The sequence below is a fragment of the Protopterus annectens genome, chromosome 6.part1 (genome assembly GCF_019279795.1).
Source record: "Protopterus annectens isolate FY-2018-M chromosome 6.part1, PAN1.0, whole genome shotgun sequence".
Lineage (NCBI taxonomy): Eukaryota > Metazoa > Chordata > Ceratodontiformes > Protopteridae > Protopterus > Protopterus annectens.
This window is the reverse complement of record NC_056738.1, coordinates 20952651-20971971: the sequence shown is the minus strand read 5'-3', so window position 1 is coordinate 20971971 and position 19321 is coordinate 20952651. Positions and strand designations below refer to the sequence as shown.

The 19321-nt window shown below is 37.2% G+C and overlaps 1 protein-coding gene and 1 long non-coding RNA gene across 3 annotated transcripts in view; one reads left to right on the top strand and one right to left on the bottom strand.

The window, feature by feature from the left end:
* Nucleotides 1–5593, bottom strand: part of NDUFB3 (NADH:ubiquinone oxidoreductase subunit B3) — a 113035-nt gene extending 107442 nt beyond the window's left edge. Inside the window, exon 1 of one of the 2 annotated variants that reach the window (XM_044075452.1) lies at nt 5473–5593. The gene's annotated coding sequence lies outside the window, so the exon portion shown is untranslated. The remainder of the gene's footprint in view (nt 1–5472) is intronic. The other variant, XM_044075454.1, reaches the window with a different exon arrangement.
* A 247-nt stretch (nt 5594–5840) lies between these two features.
* LOC122805363 overlaps nt 5841–19321 on the top strand; it is a 248195-nt gene continuing 234714 nt past the window's right edge. Inside the window, exon 1 of the long non-coding RNA XR_006365359.1 lies at nt 5841–5909. This is a non-coding gene — a long non-coding RNA (uncharacterized LOC122805363). The remainder of the gene's footprint in view (nt 5910–19321) is intronic.

The following is a 19321-nucleotide window of genomic DNA, read 5'->3' as shown; positions in this document are numbered from 1 at the left end:
AAACATCTTGAGACCTCACTTTCTAATATAGTAGTTATGGCAAAAATATGCTCAAAAACCAATGCTCCTGTCCCACTATGAAGTAACACAGCCATGCATTCCCAGAAGATGAAGTAATTTTATGGCAAAAAATTCCTAGCAAATAATGGTCAGTATAAAGCAAGAGTGAATGAGCCGTAATACTTCATTAAACCTCAGCATGCTGTGCAATAAGAAACCACAATAGTAATGAAATGCCATAGTAGGAGAAACCACCAAGTCATGCTTTACTTATATGAAGCAGTGAAGGAATTAGCTTGTAGAATGGAAAACTTGCACAAATCCAAAAAACTAACTCTCCAGTTGACTCAGTCAAGAAACATTTTTTCTCCCACTACAAATCTTCTTTAAGACTCTGTCAAACATACAGGGACAGCCCTTGTATACTACTTTGATCAAATAATGCTGCCTAAAGCACAAGTAAAAGTAGTAAGAATTAACAATTATGTAGGTTTACCAGACACGTTTTTATGTAAAAAAAGTGTACATAAGAATACCATTCAATTTACTAGTGTGTCACAAGTATGCTGTACAGTTAATATGTACTACATTTCTTGGAGGATATGGACACCTCCCCAACCCTTTACTTTATTAAGGAAGGTTACAACAAGGGACTAAGGGAAACAAATACTATCCCTTTCCCCTTACAAGCAATATTGCCTATATCTAGCAGAAAAACGCTTCTTTATATATAAAAACGCGGATATGTATAAAGTACAAGAAAGTTTTATGTTTTACATCTTTTTAGAATACTCAAAAATAAAACAGAACACGATAAAAAAGAACCACACTTCTCAAAATGTATTACATAATGCTGAAAATCTTTCAGTTCATATATTGCATCTCATTTCAATGTTCTGGTGTATACATAGTAATTAAAGACATTTTTGATATTACACAACTCCCAAATTATTTTTTTTTTATAAACTGCACTTTATCATATATTAGTTCACCAATCACAGTATCACATCAATGGCAACCCACAAGACTACCCAATGCCAAGTCAAACTTGTCGCATCCTCCTCATTACAGACGACTGATTTCAACATATATATTTATTTTACATACACACACACACACACACACACACACACACACACACATACATACATACACACATATATATAAAAAAAACAAAACACTCATGCACTCCCACACTACTAATTTTAACAAATAGTATAAAGAATCTTACGCAAAACCATTTTCTTATAAAATACATCTGTAATATTTTACAGCTTTGTAACTACTTTTATTGTTATGAGGTTTACTTTTAAAGCAGGTGCTGATGCTGAATAATTTAAAACCCAGTAGGAATAGTGCATACAGTCTCAAAACAGAACATGCAGGTAAACTATGCAACTGAAGCTTTTGCGACATTTGACACCGGCGTCTTTAAAATGTTTTAAGATATTGACAGGGCCAGTGTTAGCATTGTGGGGGCCCCCATCAAGTTGGGGGCCTCCTTGACACTTCCAGTATAAGTATCATCCTGTCAGTGCCACACCTCCTAAGAATCCTTTTAGTTTGTGTTGCAAACTTTTAGGAGTAGTATGCACAGACAGACCTGTAGCTACAAGCTCTTACATTACAACAGGCCTATATACCACACTTTGTTGACCTGTCTAACAAAGGGACACAATGGCATTTAGTTGTAACAATGATACATTACAACAACTCTATGTACAGGTCTGTTAAATGAAGTGATGACTAGGCCTACTGTTTTCAACACCCCCTGCACATGCTTCAGCCCTCTCCTCTGATCCTCTTAGGTTCATAGGTTAGTACTAAGCTAACTGCCCTTGCGAGCCATTTTTTAAGCTTAGCCAATTATCCCTTGTGAGACTCAAACCCTGCACCTTGTGTTTGTAAGGCAAACACCTTAACCATTAGGCCACCCTCCCAACCTGACACCCCTCCCTTTTGGGTTCCCCATACCATGCACATTACTTTTTTTCTTCCTTTTCTCATATTTTGTCTTTGTCAAGAAGCCAGAACTTTTTATATACTCTGAAGTGCATTTTACATTTTTTTTCCCCGTTTACACAACTTTTCATCCAATAATGGTTTGAACAGAAATTATGACTAAGGAAAGAAATCCACTGTTGCTGTTCAACTTTATTTTCCCTGCATCCTTTCAGCACATCTTTCCAGACCAAGACAACACAGTAATAACCATTTAGGAAATAACTCAATTAAGCTTGTGCCCTCAAAGCCATAGGGGTTGTGTGTATGCCCTAGGATGCATTTTAGAACATTTTTGCAACATTTTACCCTAATGGTGGCCTAAACAAAACTCATGAAAAAGAAGAATTTCAGTCTTATGTTTTTCTTTCGAGGAAGACATAAGTTGTACCAAAGGCTTAATGTTAAAAACTGACAAAATAGTAGCTCATAAGCAAGCCAGTTGTGGGAATACATAGGTCTTATCTGGGAATATTGCCTCCTTCCCTAACCCCCCCCCCCCCCACCACCACAAAAGACAGTCACTGCATATACATCCCTCTGGTGTTAGACTAGGGTGAAAGCAATGGTTTAAATTGCCTTAGACATATTTCAACTGACTGTTGCTGTACGTATACATAGCATGCTTCCTCACCCCTAACCCTCAAGGTCATCCCCATGTATATGTATGTGACTGATGTGCGATTGTGAGAATGATTTCAGAAATATATTATAATTTGTTTCTCCTATACAGTACACTACCCCTACGCAAGCAATTGTAACATTTTTATACCTCTGAGGCCTATGAGAAAAGTAAATAAACAATGACCACACTGTCCTCAGCTCAAACACAAGCTATAATGACTTCATGTGTACACATCTAAGGTTTGACTGATGAAAATTAAAGTTGTAATAACCACACAATCCCCAGCACCCATAACCTACAGCAGCTTTCTGTACACACATATTTGAGCAGGGTTGTTTTTAGAATGGGTGTGGTTGAAACCAGAGGCTATTAGCAGCTTTATCCTAATGGGGTCATATTTCAGAACCATTTAGGTAAAACAGCTCAAACAGAAAACGGATACATTTTTGCCCTCATTTTTCTTCAACTAGCAATAGCTTTTGTGAGGGTACCCACAGAGTCAAGGATGATTAAGGGAGCCCCCAGTATCCATTTATACAGTCTGCTGAGTGGGGGCCACCAGACTCCAAGAAGATCTAAGTGGATGAATATTCTGTGATATATTATACTTTTGAAATATAAATTACTTGTTAGGTACATTATTACTGATACCCAGAAGAATAATGTCTGTGTCCTTTCAGCAAATAATATATTGTGCAACACTGGCACTGCCATACCAGATCAGTGACGGTTGTTTATGAATCAGACAGCAGGGGCAAGTCACTTATTTACCTCATTGAGGAGTAATCCATACCAGTCACTGTCCCCAATTTCACACACCTTCCCTGATTTTGTTCATACTTCTGCTTTCTTCTTCATAAAAAGTTTGACTTGCTGGTAAATCACAGGATTACAAACAATCAATCCAGACATTTGAGTGTTATACTTATTGTCCAAAAATACATGTTGATGCAAAAGGTGTTCTATTAAACTGTTAAGTGAATTGAGTAATATTTAAAATGTAGTCCTGATTCTGAGCCTTTATACCATTATTTTTGGCATTGCACCGAATTGTTAAGCAAAGGAATTGATAGTTATAGCATATGGTGTTCTGTTTGTATTTATAAAACTCCCTGAAAGAGAAAACCAGGTCTGAAGCTCAGAAGTATCAGCTCTTCTTAAAATCCAAAATTTGCACTGTGAGAAGTCACTCCGGGCTGCTGATCTCTCAAGTGCTTACCTTGTTCATGTTCTCAACTTCATGCTAACAGGGTCATATCACAGGCCTGTTCAGGTTAAAGAACATAATTAGTAGATTAATACATTTTTTCATCCTTACTTTTCCCCAACCAGCAGCAGCTTTTGTGAGGCCTCACACAGTCAAAGATTATTAAAGGGGGCCCCCTGCAGCTACGGGTATGGCATGGACCTAAAGCTGGCTATGCAGTTTTAGTGGAGAACATGTCCAACAGCAGAAAAATATTTAACGGAATTGTGATGCTACTTACTTGACAAAACACTATTACTACAACCAGAAATATCTTTGAATTTTAAAGGAGAAGAGTAATTATCCATGTGGTTTATTAGGTATACAAGAATACTACTAGCTTTCGTTGGTTTGACAGACATGTTCCAAAATATCAGGGTAAGATAAATTGCTGTGGTGTGGGCCCCAGTGACCGCAGGGTTCGCTGGTGCCTAAAGCAGACTATGGATATTGACTAAAATACAGTCTGAACCTTAAGATAAAAAGTCAATGTCAAGTTAGCCTAGCTACAACAGGTACATAATGTATGCACACGTCATTGTATATTTTTAAGGGATAGAGACAACACCGCTCTCAAATTCTCTCTTATTCGGCCACTTATATGTACACGGTCCCTTAGAATTTGTTTTGAAGCTCTGGTAAATCACTGAGAAAGTTAATAATCCCAAACATAAGAGTTATCATAACTCTTACTTTAACGTTTTTAACGTATTTAATTAATAAAACAAGTTTTACATAGAGTGATATTTATTTTTTTTTTCATTTTTATCGATTTCAAGCTCTTATACCAGATTGCTGAGCGCAAAGGTAGAGAACTATGGATGAGCATAAATTGTTCAGCAGAAAAGCACCAACCACTTCCGGCTCCCTGTCAATTTGTGCCCAGAGCAATGTTTAATTATTTCATCACAAACATCTATCGAACTAAATATTTACATAATTGTTTTATGTAGGTGCTGCATCATCTTTAACGCTATAGACAGGACACACAAAACACGAGTAACGTTATGTGTGTGGGGGGGGGGGGGGCTGGAACACAGTATTTCCTGGGTGCACTACACTAGACATTTCCGTCTACTCCCAGACAGAGGTCTTTCTTACCAGTTAAAATACATACAATTACAATGCAAATGTATTTTATATATTCGAAAGGCTTATAATATTGTTGTAATTAACACAGAATGAAAAATTACTAAATTGGAAAACGCATTCAACCAATACAAAGTTGATATTACGAAGTAAAATAATATAAATAAACTGAGGCCTGTATACACTACGGACCAATTTAACTTGCATTTAAATCAGATAATGCCCCCACAACATGATGGATTAGGGACTCGTCAAAACATTGTTTTTCTCATAGGTAGTTGTACAGTTTAACAAAGTCCATAGCAAGTCTACTGTCTCTATGTAGGTATGACCTTAGCACACCCAACGAAGACTGGAAAAAGACACCATGGTTATATAACCAAAAAGAAATAGAGTAGTCACAACATAAATGACAAACTTGAGTTATAATACACTTGCCTCAAATACACAATTACTTGTACAAATCACATAATAGACTTTAATAACCTAACCTATATCAAGACAAACTTACTTTAACCTCTGTGCCCGCAGTGCGTGAATACGTCAGTCTACACCGCAATCCTTTCCAAGCGTGCGCGCCACCTCCCCCTTAACAGGACTGTAACTTGGCCAATAGCTAGGCGCGTTCCTATGGCGTCTTCGGTTGGCAGGAAGGGGTGTGCGTGAACGAGCAAGTGAAACGGTGTGTTGGAGGTTATTCTAAGAGGTTTACAACAAGGAAGTGCCGTGTGTGTGCATTATGAAGAAGCAAGGGAAAACATCACCCTAGTGGTGGAGTAATGGCCATTATAACCTTTTTTGACTGACAGAGAAGTGTGGTTCACTGGATTGCCTTTTTAGCTGCTCATCGGTGCAAGGAGTTTTCATTAAGCCTCTGAACGGAGCCGTTTCTCATTGGTACTGCGGCGGAGTAAGGACTGCTGCCAGGCAGAGTGAAGCACATATTGGGTAAGTGTGGTTGCCTAAGAGGTGCCCTGTTAGGGAGCAATAACAAAACGGGCACGAGGGGGCGTGGTTAATCCATGGCAACTGTCTTCGGCCCCTGCGCAAGGGGGCGCACGTGGGCTCAGTAAGAGGTGTGTTGTGAATTGGCAAAAACATATTAGGGGAGCTGTTTGCCATGGTGCAGATAGTGGCAAGTGTAGGTAGGTGAATGATAACAGTTTGTGGTTGCTGGCCGTAAGGTTGATGAGATGAGGGACTTTTAGGATGAGGTGGCCTGTGACTAGCAAGGTTTGTTTTGAACAGTGAAAGTAGCAGCCACTACGTTTGGAGTGGTTTAATATTAACCGCAGAGCCGCCCCGCTAAAGCTGTATGTTGGCCATTCTGACAGCATTTAGATGTATAGTGCCTAGTCTTCACTCTTTGAGGTAATATGAATGATAACCTCCATGGTAAGACCAGGTAAACCAGGTACTTGAATAATGGTGTTGTAAAAGTGGTCCGTGTCTACTACTTACCCGGCAATGCAGACTAGTTGTTCTGAAGCAGGTTACATTGATGGAAATAAACAGATGAGGGCCTTTTGACTGAGTGTGATCTTGAACTTTTCGGGTGCGGTTTGAAGGGACATATAAATACTTTGAGGTTCTCATAATGCAAAACATCAGCCTTTTCGTTTCATGTCCACTTGTGTGATTGACCACCCAATTGTGCAGCCAATAAATACTGCGGTTTGGTTATCTGCTGCTGAGCTGGACAGCGGTAGAATAATGTGTATGCATTGGGTGGTTGCGGAGGTGGACTGGCAGGTTGTTATGATTCTTAAATAAAACCTGCTAAATTAGAGATGCCGTCTTGGAACTGGCGATACTTGCAAAGCTGCTGACGTTTCTGTGCCAAACCAAGAATGCTTTTTAATGGTTGGCATGACGTAATAAATACTAATACATTATTTTCCGTTGATGTAGAAATGTTGCATGTTCCTGTATGTGTTAAGCGTTGTTTCTGATGACTTTGTCTTTGAACTACATCGTGTTTCTCCGTTTATGAGACTTTCTTAATTATCGTACTATTCTTATTTAGAGGGTACTGTGTTGTTCTCAGCTTGCAGTTTTTTGGAAAGTCAGTTTTGCCTTTTCTTTTCGGCACTGGTAGTGATTTGGGAGCCTAGCTTAATTTAATTTCTGGTTTACATAAGTGTGGGGAATAACTTGAGAGGCAGGCTGTTTACCAGACAGTGGCAGGTTGTTTTTAATTTGCGGTCCTGTTTATCTTCGCCCATATTGGCTTGCGTTTCTTTTATTGTTATTCAGTTCATGCGAAGGAATTATTTGTGTGTGTACCGGTGAATGTTTCGGGGTGTTTTTGGATTCCGTGATGCAGCGCTTTCTGACGCCTGTGCAGTTAAATCTGTTTCTTGGAATCTCTCCTACTGTGGTTGTTGTGTTGGTTGTTCCAACGTGAGGGTTGCTCAAGACATAGGAGTGGGACTTCTGAGATTGCTCACTGCAGTCACTCTGAAGTGTACCAGCTGGCAGAGACACGCATGCATTTTGTCTTTAATGTTTGCATTTTTAATATGTTTGCGTCCCAGCAATTGAATGAATATGACTTTTTTGCGTAGAAACTTTACAAGAAATAACAGATCGGTAACGGATTCGGAGAGAAACATTGCATTATATTTGGACGATTCTATAAAGAATGCGTGGTTTCCTTTTATATAACTGCTTCCTTGTTGCTATGACTGCTTACGTTTTATTGCTTTTGCAGTTTATCCCCGGCCAAATCCTCACTCTTTTTGCAGTCCTAGTGGTTGTGCTGGAAATACTACTCCAAGTCCATTACCCACCAGCAGAAACCAACTAAGATTTTGTGTGTGTGTTTTTCAGGGTGCCAACAGGCATTGCACGTTGCAGAGTTTTATATTTATTCTAGTATTAAATAGTAACAAGAAAAATATAGCTAAGTGGCTGTTTACAACTGTTTCAGTAGTCCTAAATGCATCAGTTGTGCATGGGTCTTTTTACTGTTAGAGCTAAATATAACTTGCAGAAGACTAGCCTAAGCTCACATTGCACCTTTAGTCTAACAGGATCACTAATGCATGTTTTATATTTTAATGGAGTATAAAGTAATGTGTGATTATATTGTTTCGGAAACCTAAAAAAAGTGTTACATTTCTTTCTGTAATGAGTGATTGTATAATTTCTTATTACTGTAAGTTAACCTATTATTTAGAAATGCTAAGTGCAGCCTATGAGCAACTAGACATACGAGTATGATGCTGCTACTAATAGCATTTAACATAAATACTAAGTACAACATTTTCTACTTTTCTATGATGGTGAAGATTGTTATGGTTGTTCAGTTCTGAAAACCTAAACTTTCTACCAAATACTTTGAACTAAACTGTTCAGAGTATGAAAGACTTTTTTGTAATTTACACAAGAAGTGAGCTTTTTGCAGAGTTGAGCAAATAAAGGTGACTGTCAATACACAACAGATAATTTGGTTCCTATCAGCACCTCTTTGATATATTTTTTATGTATGTTTTGCTCAATTTGGTTAGTGATTATGGGATAAATTTATATGTCCCTTATTTTTACAAGTCCCGTAATTTTTTACAAGTGAGACCTAATAGTCAGACTCCAAAAAGACTGTGCCTGAGAGCACATCTAGGTCCATGGGGTACAACAGCATATTGTAACAGCTGAGCCAAATTAATACCCTCATCAATTTTTTTTTAAATGGTGGTTGTATTTTATTGTTTTGTAAATCTGCGATAAATATTTCTTAAATATATACATGTGTGTATGCGTGTGGGAGTATAAATATGCAGCGCCTGAAGTTCTTTCTTTTGTAGGGCAAAGCATGTTTTCTGACTTTGCTAAAGAAACTTTGAAGATGAAAAATTGTTGGCAGTACATGCTAGGATTTAACAATCTTCTTTTTCTTTTGGCTTTTCCCGTTAGGGGTCATCACAGCAGATCATCTCTTTCCATTTTTTCCTGTCCTCTGTATCTTGCTCTGGTACACCAACCACCTGCATGTCCTCTCTCACCACATCCATAAACCTTAACTTAGGCCTTCCTCTTTCCTGTTACCTGGCAGCTTCATCCTTAGCATCCTTTTCCCAGTATACCCAGCATCCCTCTTCGGCTCATATCTAAACCAATGCAATCTCGCCTCTCTGGCTTTGTCTCCAAACCGTCCAACCTGGGCTGACCCTCATTCCTAATCCTGTCCACCCTCATCATACTTAGTGCAAATCTTAACATCGCTAACTCTACCACGTCGAGCTCTGACTACTGCCTTTTTTGTCAATGCCACAGTCTCCAACCCATATAACATAGCTGGTCTCACTACCCTCTTATAGACCTTCCCTTTCACTCTTACTGGTACTAGTCTGTCACAAATCACTCCTGACACTCTTCTCCACCCACGCCATCCTGCCTGTACTCTCTTCCACACTCACCATTACTCTGAACTGTTGATCCCAAGTATTTAAACTCCTCCACCTTTGCCAACTCTACTCCTTGCATCCTCACCATTCCTCTACCCTCCCTCTCATTCACACACATATATTCTGTCTTAGTCCCGCTGACCTTCATTCCTCTCTAGAGCATATCTCTACCTCTCCAGGGTCTCCTTAACCTGTTCCCTCCTCTCACTACAGATCGCAATGTCATCTGCAAACATAGTCTTTAACAATATTATTCTAATTTCTGGTGTATGTGTGTGTGTATATATATATATGTATATATGTATATATATATATATATATATATATATATATATATATATATATATAAAGGAGTCATTTGCTGAGTGGCTTATGTTCAGTGGATTTGGGCTGTAATTTTGCTGTGATCTGTAGTGAGAGTAGGGAACAGGTTGAGGACATAATCACGTGTCTACAGAAGTGAGGAAATCGTTCTGTGTTGTGCAATTTATAAACAAAGGTATAGCATCCAACTCCAGGGAAGTCATTGTTCCACTGTATTTGTCATTCATCAGACCTGTCAATGTCCCCTTTGGTATGTACCTAACCAGGCATATCCAACAACTGGAATGTCCACAGAGTTTCCTTACTAAAAGAATACAGTGCATAAGTAATATGTCCTATGCAGACTGGCTCAAGGCCTGATCCCTGTATTTTGTCTCCTTCAGGCTTTTGAGGGGAGATCTATGCCTGGCATACAGGGCATTGTCAAAGCCCACTCTGATGGACCTATTGCATATCCATAAAACAAACAGTACTGGAATTACTCCTTCTAAAGACTTAAACCTTGTCTATAATATAAACAGGACCTGCTGGAGAGATGGGTATCTATCCCAGAGACTACCCCGTTTATGGAACAGGCTCCCCATCCAAGTGAAGCAGAGTTCCTCCTTAACCCAATTCAAGTGCAGCTTGGACAAATGGATGGGAAACCAGAAATTCATCCCTGGTTTGGCACCTATGTCTCTAATGCAAACAGGTAACCTGTAAATGATTCATCTCCCAGGCCCATTCTTACACTTATCAAGGGAATCAGAACTTGTCAGAGATATGGGATGCATGGCTAGGCTTAAAAAGGCCCTTATGGTCGTTAGCCTAGTAAACACATATGAACAATTGCTTATGGCACTGTGGACCCTCAATTTTGCTGTTTGTGAAACAGTATTTTGAAGTGTAATGTTGTGGTTTATTGCATTATTAGTATGATTATTTTATTATGCTCCAAAATATCTGATTGTTCTTATTAATGCTATGCATGTTTTGTTTTATTTCATTTTGTCTGTTTAGTGTGCATTTACCTGAAACAGTATTTCAAAATTGTATAATATTTTTCTGTTTTATTCTTCATGGTCATGCTTGTCTTGTGTACTTTGGCTTTCATAAAAGTTGCTTTAGAAATAAGCACCAAAGTGAAACCAGAATTGCATTTGAAAGTAAGAATAATGATCTGCTATTTCTAGAAGTAGGCCAGTCCTTTGGATGCTTGCTTAATATTCCCTCCCATACTTATGAGCTTAGTGCCCACCAAGCCATTCTTGCTTTTTAAGCTGAGGTCATCACTGCCACAAGTGGTACTTGCATTTCATGCAGTACTAATCACTGCTGTAAAAGAGACCTGTTTCTAGAAATGCACACACTTTGAGTATTTGTTATATCTAATAGTAGTGTTTGAGTTAAGTTGCATTGATATAGTTACTACATTTAACTTTGCTGATTTGCATTTTAAATCCAGTTTGAAATTTCACTTGATAACTTTGTTGCTGTTTTGCCTTCTACTATATTATGTACTACAGATTTCTTTATTGCCTTTGGCTCGGGTTGTGGCCAAATAGGGTCTTTGGACTAGTTCACTTATCTGGTTATCAAATCTGAAATTTATAAGTTTTAGATGGCATAAATATTTTACATTTTAGCCGTGTTACTGTTTTGCCTTCTACTGTATTATGTATTTCAAGTTTCTTATTGCCTTTGTCTAGGGACATGGCCAAACAGGGTCTTTGAACCAGTTTACTTACCTGGTTACCAGGTGTGTAATATGTAAGTTTTAGATGTCACATATATTGTCTGTGGATATGACCCCCATTTTCCTACTTGTAATGTATGAATTTTCTTCTTAATAGGTCAATGGATTGATTTTTAATAGTACCTTAACAGAACAATTGATGAAGCCTGTGTTGCTTTTTTAGAATATTCTTAGTACTACAGCTTTAGTTGTTGTTGTGCAGCTGTGTACATCACTAAGGGGAATGTACATACAGTTGTCCTAGGTAATTTTGTTAACAAGGTTCAGTCAGTAGAAAGCACTTTTAATAAGGTATACAAGAACACAACACAACACATTTATGTCTAGAAACGTAAAATATTATCACTTTTCTTTTCAGGGCTGTAGGGAGCCATAGCCCACTATAATAAGCTATGACTATAAGTGACAAACTGGTCCCGAACAAGAGATCAGTTTACAGCAGGATGCATGCATACTGGCTTGCATACCACAAACACTCGCATATCCCTAAGAGTGATTTGGAACATTGCCGTTTCACTTCTGTGCTTGTCTTAGAATTTAAAATAAAATCAGTGTCCACAGGGGGGAAAAAATCATGTGGACTTATGGAAGGTAAGCATTCCTTTAGAATAAGGGAGACGGATCTAAGCCTCCAGCAAAAACCTGCACATGAACAATAGGGAGACTACACATTACTGAAGTACCCCAGCTCTGAAGTGAACCAGAGAACTAAACATTCCTCTTATTACTGAGAATATGGTCACAAGGCTAGATCATGTGAAAGAAATGAAATTTCAGGATGTACACATATGTTAATTTATCCAGAGAATGGAAATGGGCATGCTTAGTTAAAAAAAAAAAATGTCATCTCCTGCATATTTTGCCAGTAAATTCCTCACATATATAGAAAACTCTTGAAGTTGTCCTACACCAAACAGACTGTTCAGAGCAGCACTGGATTGTAGGCTTTTTGATATATACGTGTTTATTTTTCCACCCAGATCTCTCGAGTTTTACAAGGTTTTGGCTGATCTTGTATAAACGGGTTACTGATCCTCAAATGACATAATTTGTTTCCTGTCTACTTGTAGTGTAAACACAAAATAGTTAGCTAATCTGTGTCCGGGCATGGTCCTTTTTTATTTTTTGACTCACTCATGAAAATTTGACTCTCCGCTATTGTGCAGCTTATTAGGTGGTCTTTTGTCCTCCACGGTATGTAGTTGTATGTACTCCATGACTAGCTTGCATCTGTGCTTTAATGACTGTTACATTCTGAGGAACAGATGACTCACTGAGGAATTTAATGTCCAAGAGTAGTACATATTCACATCCTGTTTCCACAGCCCCCTCTTCCTGCTGGAGCATTTTGAAAAAGGTCTGCAGACCTTGCCCGTTGCCTTCTTGTTCCACTGCAGCCCAGAACATACAGGAGTGGTTGAGACATATATCCCTGTTTAGACTTCACAATGGTAAAAGATCCCCAACATTTGTATTGTATAACTTTGCATTGCATTCCTGCTGACAAGCATTGGTACATTCTCCTATTTATATTATTACAACAAATTCTAGAACATAAACTCTGCAAAATTATTGTGCTGTTTGATGCATGTCCTGTAAAGGTAAATGGGGTTTCCTTTATTAAATTACTAGTGGTGTTTGCCAGATATTTATTTCCCAGCCTTTAATTATTGTATCCTAAACTGAAAGCTGATCAATGTTCTATATATAGAACATGGAATGAAACTGGACGAGTCCCCATAAGTAAAAGTGGAAGAATGTTCTCAAAGTATTTTATTTCTATAAGATGGCCTTAAAATACGTTCACCTGGGAACTTGTTGGGCAGCTACATACCTTGTTACATTAAGCTAGTCTGGAAGTGGTATCCTGTACTTTTCTACTGATGTGACACTAAGTATAGAACAAACTTAGTGGACTTTGCTAATTTTCTGTATTGTTCTGTTTCTGGAACCTTTTATTTCTGGAACCTTTTATTTCTGACATTCATGAACATGAGCTTGTTATATATGTAATCCATATAATTTGTAAGTAGATTTTTTTCCCATAAGATAAGATGCAAGGATGTGAATGGACCTGGTGCTGCTATTCTGCAGCAACCTTAAGTACTGAGACAGCTTTCAACCTTTTACATTTCAAATTAGGGAGAAAGCAAACAATAAATTGGGGAGAAGCACTTTTATGTGGGACACTATTGGTACTGTTAACTTAGAAAGTTAATAACTGTATGTATATTAACATTATTTTTCTGAAGTAAATTAAAGCTCTAGTTGTGGTGACTCATTGTAAACTGACTGTAATAAACCACTTTTTTCTTTTCAAACAAATTTCCAATCTTAGGAGGGAAAGAGCCAAAATTAAGGACTCACAAAAGTTATGAATAGTTGTAAGGTATGGGTATAGGCATTATTGCTGTATTATTTTGACTTTGTTTCTGCTTGAAATGGTTTTGCGTGCAATTGCTTGGGTAGACAGTTTGTTGTAAGAATGGTTAAGAAACCTGGCTGTTGTCACAACATTTTGAAGCTGGTCACTCAGCTAGTGTTACAAATGTGATAACTAAAGTCATCAAAATGTTGTGCTGTTTCTTGAACATTATTGACTCCTGGGAGAGCATTGTAATCCTGTTGCGGTGCAGGGTTTTGTTAAACCTGTGTTGGAGTATTGCAACCCATTCTTGAGGCCATGTCTCCAGAGGGAAGAATACGAAATCTGTAATGCTCACAAAGGATGTAGATTGGAAGGCCAGTAAGATGAGTTAGGAAAATTTGTATTTACGCAGAATAATTGTTGAAGAAATATGATGTAGAGTGAATGGAGAATGCAAGCTGTGCATTCAGCAATAGTACCAAGCATTTGAGGGAAATGAAAATATTTGGAAAAAAAGAATGACTGAGACTGAGTCAAATAGACATTACTTAACAGAAGTAGCAGTAAAGACACCTGATTTTCTGTTGTATGATTTTTTAGTAGTAGCACTATTGTACTTGAGAAGAGATATGTGATAAGAAGCTTATAGTGAAGTGCCTAGTGCTACAGCAACAGTATAAGTGAGGGCTGCAGTCATAGTTTTAAATTTTCCCCTTGCACTTCACTTACATATATGACAGTATAATTCAAGTATGTATTACAAAATGGACTTGCAGGTTGTAAAGGACTGGTAAGGACCAATTAATATATTTAACCTGCCCTTTTCCCATGCATACCATATGAACAGTAGTTCCAAATCTGATTTGGTAATGCATTTGTGAAGCTATCTGTTCTACACTTAAAGGGTGTTTTGTAGGATTTATCGTTATTTATTTTTTCTAGTCAAGTGATGTATCAATACCTTCAAATATGGGTATGCACATACACATTTTTGTGGCTGTGATTACCTTTACGAAGAGAAGAAGAATGGAATTTTGTGTTTTATATTTAATCCTGCAGTCATTTGTGCACTAGTAGAATTTGGCAGATGCATAATGACTGTCATGGCGTCAGTGTATCCTTGACTAAGCACAAGACTACACCAACTGCATGCCTTTGTGTATACCATTGATACCTCATTGTTTCTTGTTTTACTACTAGAACTGTGTCTGCCACAATATAAAAGTGAACACTTAACAATATTGGAAAAATAAGGATCCCTTCTGCAAAGTGGGTTTTGGAAGTATTTTTGATGCTACTAAAACAACATGCAAGTACCTTAGCTGTCAAGATTAGCAAAAGTAAATTAAGCTGTGCATTGGTTTTGGAATTTAGCTTAATAGCATGCATTATAGAAAAAGAGAATTTTTACAGTTTGGATTGATTTTGAAATTGTCTTTGTATGTGTGTATGTTTGAGAATATTTAATGTGTGCACACTTTTTAGTAAAGAAGGTAGCAACTCTAATATAAATTCTTCTGTTTACGATTTATGTTTAAGTAGAGAACAAACATATGAGAATGCATGAATTACATTGTCTAATATTATTATTATTTACAGATCCTTATTGGAATAGTGAATAAAAAGACCTTCTCTTGTTCTGTATGGCCTTAAGAAAATTGCTAACACTGGGATATAAAATAATTTAGATGTCACACAGGCATAGGAGCTTGCTGCATTTAGATGGATTGAAGGTTCTGACAAATTGTTGTGGACAGAACATTCTGTCATGGAAAACGTTTGAAGTATCTACTCGACAGAGTGACTTTAAGCTGTTACAGGGAATATTTTTTGTGGAATTATAAATAAATATAAATAATTTGAAAGAAATATACCAGTATGACATCACATCACAGTAGCATTATATGTTAATATAATAGTATGACATCACAGTGGCATTATATGTTAATATAATACATTTCTCTTTCCAGGAGCAGAAGGGCACAATAAGTACATTTTAAAAATGACAACAGAGTAGAAATAAGAAAATTGACTCTTATTTCAAAAGACTGTTGCTAACAAAGAAACTTGAGAATGGCAACAGAATACTTAGTACATTAAAAGAAATGTATAACATGACCTATAAGAAAATATACTAGAAGTAAAACCAAAGATAAAAATAATTTGGGAATCACAACAAAATAGACAGAACCATGGCAACACATTTTGGGAGTGGGGGGGAGTAGAATACTTGGCATGTGTCGAAGAGCTTCAGGTTTCTTCGTATATTAGTCAGAGTAATTGAAATATATTTCATTAGACAGATGTAGAATGTTAGACTATTTCTGGAACTAGAAAAAGTGATTACATAATCCCCAATACCAACAGAAATCTAACTAACCCAAGACTGTCTTCACAAGATTAAGATATTTTAAAAAGTGAACTGAATTTGACCTTGTACGACCATCTGCATTTACTACTAATGCAGTTTGCATTTTCAGTCAACATTTTGCTGCTTTTGACTGTTACTGTTTTGTGTCATCAAAAGCATGACAAATTTCACAGAACTACTGACAAAAAATTGATAGAGACAATGTATCTAAGAACAGAGTAGTTGTCCAGGATATTACATTTCTTACTATTTAAGTTTTGATGACCGGGATGTAGACCAATCCAAACTAGACTTTTGTAAGACATAGCCTGCATACATAGTAAATACACAACATTTTCCATAAATAGGTGTGCTATGATTCAGTGATGTAGCCTTGAGTAATGTGTATGAGGTTAGTGAGCTTAATTGAAAAGAGACTTACTGAAGTTTATAAACTAGTACTCGGCTAAATGTCCTAGTGGACCATTCCAAGCCCACCCAATTACCATATGTGAGAATCAACCCTGTATCTTGTGCCTATAAAGTGAGTACCTTTATCACTATGTCAACCTGAGGGTGATGCCTGTACTTTTGCTGATTTCTTTCCTTTCAGATATTTATAGCTGAAAATAAATTATTGACATCCAAAATGCCTGTGTACTGGTTGACACGTTGATTTAGAGTTCTCCCAGTGTGAATTTGAAACTCAGAAAACAATTCCAGCAAAAACGATCAGTTTGGGTAAAATTTAGTTACTGGCTAGTAATTGCTTATCTTGAAAGCCAGCAAGAAGAAGAAGAAGAAATGTGAAGAATGTATGAGAAAACCAAATGGAAAAGTAGAAGATTAAAAAAAAAAAAACTCTGGCTGGGTAGAATCTTCAGAGGTGTTTATATACTTTTTCAGTGTAATCACTTATTTTGAAGTCAGATTAATAAAAAGAAACTTTAACCATTCTGATTCACTGATAAAACTGCAGAAAGGAGAGGCGAAACTTTTTTGTGGGTGGTTCTCTGAGGATGACACTTCTCAAGAAAGAGCTGTTTCAAAAAATAGTGGAGTTGGAGCACACAGAGAGAACCAGAGATTTTCTGCTCACGAGAGTAGTGCATTAATTTAATAAAAGAGCATACAAGTTACTGGATTGGTATTCTACAGCAAGATTTGTTAATTGAAAGGGCACTTTGTGTATATTCTCCAAATCTGGCCACGAGAAAGCAGCCAAGACCTATATTTGTAAAAGATGCAGTCATACCATCAAAAAGAGAAGTTCCTGACAAAATTTTAACAGAAAGGAAAAATATTAAAATTGAGGACCATACTGTATTTTCTGGCATGAATATTCACTGTACACCAGACAGAAGAGAACCAGTGACTGTCAAAAGGCATGTGTGAGATTCAAGCTGCTACATCCATTTTTTTTTTCTTCAGAATAATTTTTCCAAAAAGATCAAAGACCATTTCTGGATGCAGAACAGGCTAGGTAATAAATAAAGTTTAGCCAACAATTTAAAAATCCTCACCTGAGCATTTATTGTGGTACAGAAAAAAATAGACACAGAATTCCCTCTCCTATAGATTCCCAAGGCCAGGATACTGATTCTTGGGAAACCACAAAGGCCCCATCTCTCTCAGAGTTTCTGTGATTTATGAGGACCCAGCATAACCATCCTGTGTTGCTTCAGATTCCAGTTTTGGGCTTTATAAAGAAGAAACTGCATGGGTGGAAATGGCACATAATTCCCAATTCATGTCTCCCTTTTGTTCTTCGTATCCCAACACAATATGTACCAATAAATGCCTTCACAGGTATAGACAAAAAAGAATACTTAATTATATTAAGAAATGCAGAGCACAAATAAAACAGTGCTACAGGAGACACATTTGGAAAGAAGTGAGCTTGAGTTTGATAAAGAAAGGATTTCAGGGTGGATGTTTTGCATAATATCAGGGACAAAGATAAAGATTAGTATTCATATTTGCTAGAGGAATTCCAGTATTAATAGAAGGGGGAAAAGATAATGGCAGATTTGTGGTAGTATGGGACTATTGTCAAGGGACTAGGATTGCACTGACGTGTATTTATATTCCACCTAAGACTGATATTAAGAGCTTAAAACATTTTGGGAGAAGTCGACTTTCATCAGAAGATATTACTTGCAGGTAAGGGTTGAAATTTGATTAGTAACAATGAAGATGTATCTCAGAGGCTTAGAAGGTGAAATGCAACAAAAGAGAGCAGATTTCTAAAGAAATTTATGAAAATATTTGGGGTGAAAGACATGAATTTGGTGGTAAGAACTCTGAGAGAATTTACATATTATTCCCTAAGGTACAATAATTGGGTTAGACTAGACAGAAGTTATATTGCACAGAAACGCATGCATTTGATTGACGTCATTGACATACATCCAGTAAATATTTCAGATTTTGTGCCAATAATTATGAGGATAAAAATGCATGTTAATGAGGTAAAGATGAGACAATGGTGCTTCATCACTTACCAGTTAAAAAGATAGGAATTTAAGGAATGGGTACGGTTAGTTATCCAGGAGTTTATATCACATGGTATCACCCATTGCCAACAGTTCAAAAGATAAATGCTAGAAACTGGATGTAGTGGTCCAAGAAAAAAAGACAAAAGTAGCATTAATCATTGAAATAGTCACACCTAGTGACTACAGTGTCTTGCGTACAGACAGGCACAAAGTCCTAAAATAGGATGTGCAGGCAGAAATGAGGGCAATTTGGAAGAAAGATACTCAGACAGCTCCAATAGTAGTAGGAGCAATGGGACTTGTATCTAAATATGATTCTAGATTCTTTTTTATGTTACCAATCCACATAACACCATATGAATTGCAGAAGGAGTCATTACTGGGCACATTGCAGGTGCTGCGAAGAGCACTTTTGGCTGACATCAAAGATTGAAACATAATTTCATGAACTTTAATTGTGCTTTGACTTAGGACCCCATTCCTGTCATAGTATTAGAGACCCAAAAGATCTGGAGAAATTAAAAAAAAGGGAAATGCACTATAATATTCATAAAGTAGCATTAAGTATATTGAGAACTAAGCCAATGCAGGAATGGGGAAAGGAGATTCTAATTATGGGGATAACTGCAATTAAGGGTACAGCTAATAGGTAAGAGGGGGCTGGAGATTATTGGAG